General features: G+C 37.5%; 1 pseudogene; it reads right to left on the reverse strand.

Annotated features, from left to right (window-relative positions):
• Window positions 1–1,076: 1,076 nt before the first annotated feature.
• LOC105239101 lies at window positions 1,077–3,773 on the reverse strand (annotated as a pseudogene).
• Between the last annotated feature and the right edge of the window lie 8,321 nt (window positions 3,774–12,094).

Genomic DNA, 12,094 nt, shown 5'->3' on the forward strand with positions numbered 1-12,094 from the left:
ATGTAATGTGCGGTCTATTGTAAAGAATGGCTCAAAGAAATCCTAACAGATATTAGGGGCTAAAAGCGGGACATAAGGAGAGAGAAGAGAGGTGATTTCAACAGAACCATCTCCCCACTCCCACAAAAACAGAAAAAAACAAAAACAGAAACAAAACAGGAAGAGTCAGGGGGGGATGGAGGGGTGCCCAGGGGAAACACACCACCAGTCCAGTCTCTGCAGTTTCTCCCAGGCTGGGGCAGAGTGGCTGGTCTGGCAGCTAGGGCCACCCTACCTCTGTCCCTCTTGTCTCCCTCATGGCTCCATGGCTTTAACTCCATGGTTATTTTAGAGGCAGTTTTTGAAGGCCACGGAAGTGCTGGATATCCATGTAAGTGGAGCCCATTGAGAGATCTCTGTGGCTCTTTGCATGCCTCCATCTTTCACTGCAGATTGTCCTTGTGGCTCCGGGAGCTGTGAATGCTGAGCAGCATGTATTTTTCATTTACCTGGTACTGCAGCTGTTTGCGTCCAGGACCTTACAATGTCCCAGCAGACTCCATGGAGGCTGTGATCTTCATACTTTACGTAGAGTGAGCACCATTAGGCCTCTAGAAATTCTTTTATCATTGCCTCTGGGGCGCACCATGTAAAGTTAGAACATCTCCACTAGGTCTTTGCTTTCAGGTTCATTCAGTTTCCTTCTGGTAAACCTGAAACACAGATGTCTCTATCAACTTGAAATTGAACTTGCAGAAGCAGCTACCAGTGGTCCCCTGCTGGCCCTGACTATTGCCCTGTGGAGAGACTGGGGTCTTCCCACAGGGCAGATTCTGGTGGTTATGCACATATCAGAACTGCTTGGTGTGGAAGGAGTTTCCTGTTTGGGGCTCCAGCACTGTGGCTGATGTGTGGGCAGAGAGGGAAGCCACGGGGACATGTTGACAGGGCTGTGCTGAGACACCTCACCGTTAGTGTCTGTGGAGCACTACCCAGAGGCCTGGCTGAGCTGTACCAAGGCTGTCATGGCTTTCTAGTGCAGGTAGAGCAAATCCAGCCAACTGCAGCAGAAGCAGAAGCCATGGAGGCCCCAGACCCTAGCATAGTCTCCACATTCTGGATGGAGGCCTGGCCAATTCCCTCCAAAATAGGGCATTGATGCTTTGATTTGTGTTGGTGGAAAGGTCATTATTTATGAATAGAATAGGAGTTATCTTCTTCCTCTTCAGAATAGGTAGGCAGGGAGGTGATGGGTGTGCTCCCGGCTTTCTCTCCTGATTCCTAGTCTTCCTCAGGCTATCCTGAGTATTCTCAGAATTGGAGATGGGAATAGCAGGATTGGCATGATCACTGAAACCACACTGGCTGTGGCTGGCAGAAAGTCTGTACTGTACCATGTGAGATAAGGAAGGAATGTTAAAGACTGGGCTTCTGCAAATGATGTAGCCCTCTAGCTCAGATCTCTAGTGTACAAGGAACAGATAAGTGATCATCATCTCATATTTCTGTTCCATCAGTGAATCCTTGATATCTTCCTTTATATAACCCATTAACACCGTCAACTCAGTCCTCTAGGGGTCATGATAGTCAGGCAATAGCTCCAGATAGGCTTTAGTTCATCTTCATGACCTACGTTCATCCACAGATCTTTCATAATTTTCTCAGAAGTGCCTGTCTTGGTGGGATTGAGAATAAGAAATATCTCGAGCAGGTTTTTATACTTTATGGACAAGTAGAAGGGAATACGGCATATTCCACTCCATACCTGCTCTCACAGCTTCTTGAGATTCTGAGCATCAGCAGGCAGGGGTCAGATGACCTCTGTGTTATCAAATAACCCTCAGGTTCCACACTTCCAATTCTAGTCTATCATAAGATTTGCCTTGGAATAGTTCTGTAGCAGTGAAAGAGGAATGTCTACAGGAACAGCTCCAGCTTGTTGCCAAAGGTGAATTTGTTGCTGAAGTCAGTCTACACACTTGATATTCATGTCTGCATCCAAGAGCAGGTGTTCTGCCTTTAAGTCTCTATAAACAATCCACTTCTAGTGGCAGTACTACACAGCAGACACTTTCTAATGTAATTTGCTCAAGGACTTTTTTCCTTTCATATGCCATGAATCACTAGGTAATCAAACCTCTCTTCCACTAGCATACTCCATGAAGTAGAGTGTTTTCTCAGTCTCGATCACCTCAAATATTTTAACACATGTTGGGATGATTCAAAGCCTTTAGGATTCTGACTTCATGGGTATTTTCTGGAAGCTGATAATCATGGCTCCCTCTTTCCCAGCCAGGATGTGCCAGGCCAACTTCACCTTGGCCAAGTTACCCTTGGAGAGTGTCATGAAGAATCGGTAGTTCTCAACATGGGTCTCCTCCTCAGCAAAGATAGCAGAAAGCCCCTGAAGTTGTTGGACTTACTGCTGGACCTGCACTCAAGGTGTCCCAAGGTGGGCTTAAAATTGGGAAAAGCTGGTGATAAGTTTGGTCCAAATCATTTGAATAGAAAATCATTTCCAGGTCTACTTGACAAACTGATCTTTATAATGGATTCTAAATACAATGGCAGACAAAAATTTAAAGAAATACTAATGATAAAAGGAATATGAAAGAAATAACAAAAGAAAAATGGGAAAAAGAACAAAAAAGAAAAGAAAAGTGAGCAAAATAACAAGATAAAGATAAAGAAAAAAATAATAAAAAAATAAAACAGACAAAAATCCCACCATGCCAATGAGATGTATTGGAAGGAGGAAACAGCTAACTTTGATCAGTATCTCTCAGGTCATCAGAAACCAGCTCCTTGAACTAGAAAGACTTTGAACCTCAATGGCAAATAAATTTCTGAGGCCCAGCCATGGACTGAATAGGGGTTTAGAAAACAAAACACTGGCCCCCTGTTGAGGTCATAGCAAGAAGTGAATCTATAAGGCTGAGGATGATCAACAGTGGCTTTCTCACTTTTTTTTTAGTGAGATATAATCCATACACCATACCATTCCTATATTCAAAGTGTATAATTCAATGATTTTTAGTCCATTTACAACCATCATTACATCAGTTTTAAAACATTTTTATCACCTCAAAAATAAACCCCATGCCTTTTGAGGTATCATATCCCTCTCAAATCCCATGTCACACACACCCCCAGGCCTAGGCTATCACGAATCTACTTTCTATTTCTGTTCATTTACCTGACCTGGACGTATCATATGAGTGAAATCATATCATGTGTGGTTGTATTTCTTTCTTTTTTTTTTTAGAAAAAACACAGATATTTATTATTCCCATTGCAAGGGACAGGTCTTTGCAGGATGAGGGAGGGAATTCTGACAGAGATGTGCAGTCCTGCAGGACAACAATGACCCGAGTCCCCATTCAGGAACATCTTGGAGATGGAGCTGTCCTTGCTGACTGGCTTGGACTCCTTGCCTTGGCACTCCTAGGGACCTCCGTCCACGTCTCCTTCACATTCTCCAACACCATGTTGCAGTGCCTGCTGTAGGCTTTCATGTGGCCCCAGAGCTTCTAGTTGTTGTGGCAGCTAATGAGCACTTGGGTGTTTTTCTTGCCTGACTGTGTGAGAACAGACAGTGGACACATATTAAACTCTTCTTCCTCCCACTGAAGCTCCTCTGGAGTCACCTCACTTTTGGGCTTGTTGAGGGGGCTCATGGTGTGAGTGGCTGCACTCCCCGGGTCTGTGCTATCTCCTTCATGTTGCTTATGCCTCAGGAGAGATTTCATTCTATGGGTATACTGAATTGTATTCATCCACACATTGATGGACATTTGGTTTGCTTCCACCTTTTGTCTATTGTGAACAATGCTACTATAATCATTCAAGCATAACTTTCTATGGGGCCATATGTACAGATTTCTCTTGGATATATACCTAAGAGTGGAATTACTGGGTCATATGGTAACTCTATGTTTAAGTTTTTGAGGAACTGCCAGACTGTTTTCTAAAGCAGCTGAACCATTTTACATTCCCTACAGAAGTATGTGAGGGTTCCAAAATTTCCACATCCTTGTCAATACTTGTTATTATCTGACTTTTTGATCGTAGCTATCCCAATTAGTGTAAAATGACATCCCATTGTGGTATGATTTGCTCTTCTCTGATGACTAATGATATCAAACATCTTTTCATGTGTGTGTTGGCCATTTGCATCTCTTCCTTGGAGAAATGTCTATTCAGATCTTTTGCCCACTTTTTAATAGGGCTATTTATCCTTTTGTTATTAAATTGTAAGGGTTCTTTATATTTTTTGAATACAAGTACCTTAACAGATACATGATTTATCCATAGTTTCTCTCATACGATGTTTTCACTTTTTTGATGATGTCTTTTGAAAAACAAGAGTTTAATTTTGGTGAAGTCCATTTAACCTTTTTTTTTTCCTTTGGTTTCTTCTAATTTGGTATCATGTCTAAGAACACTTTGCTAAACCCAAAGTAATTAATGCTTACCCCCTATGTTTTAACAGTTGAGTAGTTTTAACTCTTACATTTAATCTTTGATACATTTTGAGTTAAGTTTTGTATCTGATGTGAGGTAAGAGTCTAACTTCACTTTTTTACACTTGGCTATGCAATTATCTGGGCACCCTTTGTATGAATAAGTATTCTTTCTCCATTGAATGGTCTTGGCAACCTTGTCAAAAATCAACTGATCATGGATGTATGAGTTTATCTCTGGACTTTCAATTGAATTCCACTGATCTATGTCTATCCTTATCACACTGGTCTGATTATTGTTGCTTTGTAGTAAGTTTTGAAATCAGGACGTATGAGTCCCCTACTTTCTACTTCTTTTTCAAGATTCTTTTGACTATGCTGGGTCTCTTACAATTCCATACGAATTTTAAAAATAGCTTTTTAATTTATACAATAAGCTGATATTCTGATAGAGATTATATTGAAACTGTAGATCAGTTGAGGAATACGTCATCTCAATACTAAATCTTCTGATCCATGAACATGGGATCTTTTCCATTTATTTAGATCTTAATTTCTTTCAACAATATTTTGTAGGTTTAGAGTGTAAGTTCTGCACTATTTTGTTATATTAAATCACAAGTATTTTATTCCTTTGGATGCTATTATAATTGAATTGTTTTCTTAATTCCATTTTCAGATTGTTCATTGCAAGTGTATGGAAATACAATAGATTTTTGTACATTGTTCTTCTACCATTGTTTCCTTGTTTTATTCCTGATCTGGGATGGGGGGTGACCATTTAGTCTTTAACTATGAAGTATGGTGCTAGATTTTTGTAGATGCCCTTTATCAGATTGAGACAGGTTCCTTCTACTTGTTGTTTGTTGAGTATCTTTTTATTGTGGAAATGTACTGGATTATATCAAGTGCTTTTCTGGCATCTGTTGAGATAATCATGCTTATTTGTTTGTTTGATTCTCCTGACATGATAAATTGTAGTAATTGATCTTTAGATGTTACACCAGCCTTTCGTTCCTGGGATAAACTCCCACTTGTTCACTGACTCAAATTCTTTTTATTTGTTACTAGAATCAGTTTGCTGGTATTTTATCGAAGATTTTGCATCCATACTCATAAGAAAAAATGGTAATTTTCTTTTTTTGTCTTTTCTCTGGTTTTGGTACCAGGGCAAAAATGGCCTTATAAATTGAGTTGGGAAGTATTTACTTCTCTTCTATATTTGTGGAAGCATTTGTAAAGAATTGGCATTAATCTTTCTTTAAATGTTTGGGATAACAGAATTCTGTGCTGAAGCTATCTGGGTCTAGGCTTTTCTTTATGGTTAGTTTTTGATAATTAAATTAATCTCTTCAGTTGTTATAGATAAATGTCTTTTACTTCTTTAGTCAGTAATGGTGATTTGTGTCCTTCTAGGAATTTGTCCATTTCACCTAACAGATGCAATTTTTTGGCATACAACTGTTCATAGTTTGGGTTTATAATAATTTTTATTTTTGTACATTTAGTAGTAGTGTCCTATCTTTCATTTCTTATTCCAATTATTAGAATGTTTGTTGTTTTTTTTTCCTAGTCTAGATAAAGGTTTGTCAATTTTGTTGCTCAAAGAACCAGGTTTTGGTTTCATTGATACTCTTTGTTTTTTTTTGTATTCTCCATTTTTATTATTTCCACTCTAATTTTATTATTCTTTTCCTTCTGCTTACTTTATATTTAGTTTGTTCTTCTTTTCCTGGAGTTATTGATTTGATACCTTCTTTCCTAATATAGGCATTTATAGCTATACATTTCCCTGTAAGCACTGACTTACATGATGTCTATTCATTTTCTCTAATCTCAAAGTATTTTTTATTTGTCTTTTGATTTCATCCTTGGCTCATTGATTATATAGATGTATGTAGTTTAATATGTATGTTTGTGTACTCCCAAATATTTTCCTATTTCTCATTTCATTGTATAGAGAAGGTATTTCATATTTTGTCATTTCAAATTTATTGAAGTTTATAGCCCTTACTAAGAATATAGTCTATCCTGAAGAATGTCTCATGTGTACTTGGGAAAAATATATATTCTGGTGTAGGGTAGTTTTCTCTAGGTGTCTATGAGGACTAGTTAGTTTATAATGCTATTCTAGTCTTCCACGTCCTGTTGATCAACTATGTAGCAGTTCTATCAACTATTGATATGGTGTATTGACGTCTCCACCTATTGTTGAATTACCTATTTCTCCTTTCATTCCTGTCAGTTTTTGTTCATGTATTTTGATAATATATTATTAAGTATTCACTTAATGGTTATCATCATCATATCTTCTTAGAGGATTGACCCTTTTATCATTATAAAATGTTCTTTTTTTATGTCAAGTAACATGTTTTGTTTTAAAACCTATTTTACCTGGTATATGTACAATCACTATAGCTTTCTTACAGTTGCTGTTTGCACAATAAATTTTTCTCATCCTTTTACCTTCAATCTGCTTGTACGTTTGAATGCAAAGTGTGTCTGCTGTAGAAGAAGATGAACTGACTTATTTAGATGAATTAAAGACTGTGAAGATACTCTTAGTGCCCCAACTATGAAGATGGGTTCCTTGAGAAAGTGGCACTAATATAAATTTTAGATAGATATCAAGATAGACATATTAAGTGAATGATGTAAGGCACAGATGAAGTTTTTGAGGCAATGGAAATATACAGTGCAAAAGCAATGAATTAGGAGTGGATTGAATGAGGACTGATATGGCTGGAGCATAGAGAGCAAAGCAGGTGAAGTGAAACGAGATGGCCAGATCTCAGAAGGCCACAAAAGCAAATTTGTTTGATGGGCACTAAAAGGTTTTCAGGAAGTGCATTTCATGATCACGTTTTCAGGAAGTACATTCCAGGATCACATACATTTTTGTTTGTTTTCATTCACCTATAGGTGACACACAATGTTATATTAGTTTCAGGTGTACAACATAGTGATTTAAAAAGTCTGTATGTTATACTATGTTGACCATAACTGTAGCTACCATCTATCACCATACAATGCTATTATAATACAATTGACTATATTCCCTATGCTGTACTTTTTATCCCTGTGAGTTATTTATTCCATAACTGGAAGCCTGTTATCGCCAACTCCCCTTCACCATTTTGTCCATCCCCCCACTTTCTTCCCCTCTGCCACCCACAGTCTGTTCTCTGCATTTGAGGGTCTGCTTCTGCTTTTTATTCATTTGTTTTGCTTTTTAGATTCCACATATAAGTGAAATAATATGGTATTTGTCTTTCTCTGTCTGACATATTTCACTTAGCATAATACCCTCTAGCTCCATCTATATTGTCATAAATGGCAAGATCTCATCTTTTTTATGGCTGAGTAATAGTCCAGTGTGTGTGTGTGTGTGTGTGTGTGTGTGTGTGTATGACATTTTCTTTATCCATTCATCTATCAATGGACACCTGGGTTGCTTCAATGTCTTGGCTATTGATAATCACAGGCTTTTAAGAGAATGTACTGACAGGCTCCCTTCAAACCCAGGGGGACAGCCATACTTATGTGGCCCCACCAAGACTTGTCCATGTCTCTGCAGAGGCATCATTAGATCTTATTAACTTGTTTCCATTCTGTTTCTTCAACCAGCTTTTAATTTCCTTGGAGGAAAGACCATTTTATATGTATGTCTACATTTCCACTTCTAATTCAAGACCAGATCTATAAAGAGTTTTAAAACATGTTTGTTAATGAAATAAATGAATAGGAAATGAAAATAAATTTCAGAAAATAAAGTATATTAATTTTCTTTGACTATGAGGGACTGAACAAGAGCTACTTATAGACAAAAATAAATCTGCTTGTTTGAGTGTTCTTGAATAACTTCAAACTTGAATAACAAAATAATGCATTAATTTTAAATTGATGAAAAAGAAGAAGAAAGAAAGCCTTGTAGGTCATCCTTTCTGATGCCATTTAATTCATTCTGAATTGAATAATAATTTACTTATTGCTGTTATTGTTGGGGGCAGAGTTCAAAGTTGAGGAAAAAACATACAAGATAATTACTCTAATGAAGAAATACAAAACACAGATAATTGCTATACTTTGTTATCTTATAAGGATTATTTATATGGAAGACAGACAGACATATGAACACCAAAATGTGGGGCTCCATCTTACGACCTTGAGACCATGACCTGAGCCACAACCAAGAGATGGATGCCTAACTGACTGTACCACCCAGACACCCCCAAATAGTAACTGTTATTTAAAAATAAAATTCTTATAAATCACAACTATCTCTCCCATATCCTTGTATTACAGAATATATTGCATTATATATAATGTTTTGGTTTCCCTAAATAGGTCATCAACTCTTTGAAGGTAAATATCCGAGATTTTTCTTAAACTGCCTCCTTCATTCCAAACTCTCAGACTAAAATTTGACTTTGATGTTCAGCTATGGCTAAGAAAAATCTGGATTTTTTTTTCCCCTCAAGCTGACCTGTGGTTCACTCATGGTTTCAAGAATTAAGACCTGAGTAACCTTAGGAGAAAAACTTGTCTGTGCCTTGATATTCTCATCTGTAAAATTAATATAATAATGCACAGATGTTTCCTTTTTAAAGCCTGTAGGCCAGTTCCTTGCTGCAGTGTGATCAAAGACCAGCAGCCTCAACATCATCTGAATGCTTTTAGTTAGCAAATTAGACTGGTGGTCCCAACCCTAAGTTACTAAACGGAAATATGCATTATAACAAGATCTCCAAATGAATTGTACAAATATTTTGAGAAAAACTTAGGTTATAGTGTGTATGCTAAGAACATAATTGAGTCATCTACAGAACCGAATATACAAATATATTATCATTGTGTTTGAGGCTCTCTTTGGTTCATCTTTTACTTCCACTTTTCACTGCCCTCAAGGCACACAGTGATTACTAATGTAGAAGACTGACAATCACTGCTCTTCTGAGGAAAAAGACCAGATAGAGGTTCAAATAAAGGTTGAACTGGTCCTCAAGAGTTAAAGTCAGATTTCAAAAGATCCTTTCTTAGGGTCTTCTGTTTCCTCCAAAAGAACCCAAGCCATCTTTCCACATCCCCTTGAGATTATATTGTTTTTGTTTTTTTTTCTCTCTGGGTGAAAAAGGCCCATGAATTTTCTGAAGTTTAATAGGACATGCAGTGCCAATTCACTGTCAAAGCCACATAATTTTCATATAATGTGGAAACTGAGCTAGAAATGTCAATGATAACCTAGATGGGATGAATTTATAATCTACTTCTGAAAGCACTTAATTTCCTTCCAGTTAATTGTATCCAATAGTTTTTAGAGGATTTGAGAGGGGCATAATCATTCACCATTGGTGGTAATATAAACTGGTACAAATGTTTTTCAGTGCAGATTTTATGGTATCTATCAAACTAAAACATGCATGTGCTTTTAACTTGCAATTCCATTTCTACAATTCTATAGAAATGCTTCTAGGACACAAAGATATGTGTGTAAGAATGATCATAACAGCATTATTTACAATACTGAAAAATATTTGTAATGATGAATACCATGAGCTAGGATGAATGTCCATCTGCAGAGAGATGACAAATTATGATACATTTATACTTTGCTTAATGGATTCCTATCATTTTGCTTATCCAGAGAACCTTTTTCCTTGCAATAGTTTTTTAGAGATCTGGAGAGAACATCAATACTTTTTGAAACTACATCCAGTTCTTACCCCCAGCTATGTGGTTCAAAGTGCAAATCATATATGTAATGATCCTGTCCTATAAGCCACTGTTGAACATTCTAGGCTTGGGCACCTGAACAGATGTAATAGTTAAAATAGCATAGTCTTATATATAGTTGGTTGGCTCAGAGATGGATACCTAATTAATTTGAATCATGCCACAGATTTTTTGAAGTTTAACTGATACCTTCCCTAAGTTTCTCCCTAATGCCTATTTGAGAATTGGCTGCCACATTTCCCATCCTATAGAGATCATTTGATTCTAAATGAGAGAGACAATGAGATTCTCTGACAATCTCAGAGAATCTGAAATTAGAGATTGTTCTAATTCTTGGTTCTAGGAGATTCTAAGGCCCAACTCCACCATTCTTTTTTTTTTTAAGATTTTATTTATTTATTTATTTATTTATTTGACAGAGAGAGAGAGAGAGAGAGAGGCAGAGAGAAAGGGAGCACAAGGAGGGGAAGTGGGAGAGGGAGAAGCAGGCTTCCCACTGCGCAGGGAGCTGGACGCAGGACTCTATCCCAGAATGCTGGGATCATGACCTGAGCCGAAGGCAGACGCTTAATGACTGAGCCACTCAGGCGCCCCCTCCCCCAACTCCACCATTATGATTTGTGGTTTATCATTCAATCCTTCCTTGGAATACATGGATCAGTAATTTCCCTCTAACTGAAAGACAGCAAATTGAGTTTGTGTTTTGATAATATATTTGTGAGTAAAAAGGCAAGTTTCATAACAATATGAATAGTTTGATATAATTTTTATAAAACTTAAAATTTAAGTGTTTATGAATGTAAAAATCATAGAAGATAAACACCAAACTGTTAACAGTGATTTACCCTTGTAGTAGTGGGTAATAGGAGAAGGAAACTCTTTGCTTTTATAAGGATACTTTTTTTAAAGATTTTATTTATTTATCTGAGAGACAGAGAGAGAGAAAGAGAGATAGCGACAGAAAACACCAGTGGGGAGAAGAGGGAGAGGCAGGGAGCCTGATGCGGGGCTCTATCCCAGGACCCTGGGATCATGACCTGAGCCGAAGGCAGATGCTTAACTGACTGAGCCATCCAGGCATCCCAGGATACTTTTATTTTATTAAAATTTTAACAACTACCTCTATTAATATTGTAATTGAAAAATACCTTTCAAAGCCCATTAACTAAAAACCTGTGGAAGAATATATAAAGAAAAACAAACAAGTGCTTTGCAACCACTCACTCTCAACCCGTCTGATCAAGTACACCTGTGTTGACTGGTCCCACAGTGAAGCCCGTAGAGAATCATGATTGCTTCTGATAGAAAGCCAAAGTTGCACAGTAACTTCCCAACTCACAAATGCCTAATTTATGAACACCTGGCACAAAAAGAGAAAGGTTCCTGGCCCAAGCTAACTTGCCAGGGGACAGCATTGCAGAGTGAAAAATAGGTGAGCTTTGCATTTTGAATTCTGCTCCTCTATTTACTAGCTATGGAATATCAGGTGGATTATTTAGCCTTTCTGAACCTCAGTTCCTCATCAATAAAAGGTGCTAACAATGATCCTTAACTGCTAAAACTGCTCTGAAGTTTAGTAGCAATAATGCCTGACAAAGCCTGGCACGTATGATGTACTCTATCTATGCAGGTGTTAGCCATCAGTATTATTAGCGGGTAGCTTGTCCTGTAGGTGCTCAAAACTTCACTGCATCACTGCATTCTTTCTGTAACGACAAGCTTGGTATTGTTACCAGGTACAGGCAGCAAATCCCTTGGAGTAATGATTTTCCTGTCATGGTGACAAATTTCAACATGTTAGAATCAATTTCCTCAGAATTAATTCTTCTCCCAATATCTGCACATCATTTGATTGGAGCAAAGCTACCCTTACATTTATTAAGTTCCTAACAATAAAAACAGAAAGCTTGGTCTATTTT

Source organism: Ailuropoda melanoleuca, chromosome 6 (genome assembly GCF_002007445.2).
Source record: "Ailuropoda melanoleuca isolate Jingjing chromosome 6, ASM200744v2, whole genome shotgun sequence".
NCBI lineage: Eukaryota > Metazoa > Chordata > Mammalia > Carnivora > Ursidae > Ailuropoda > Ailuropoda melanoleuca.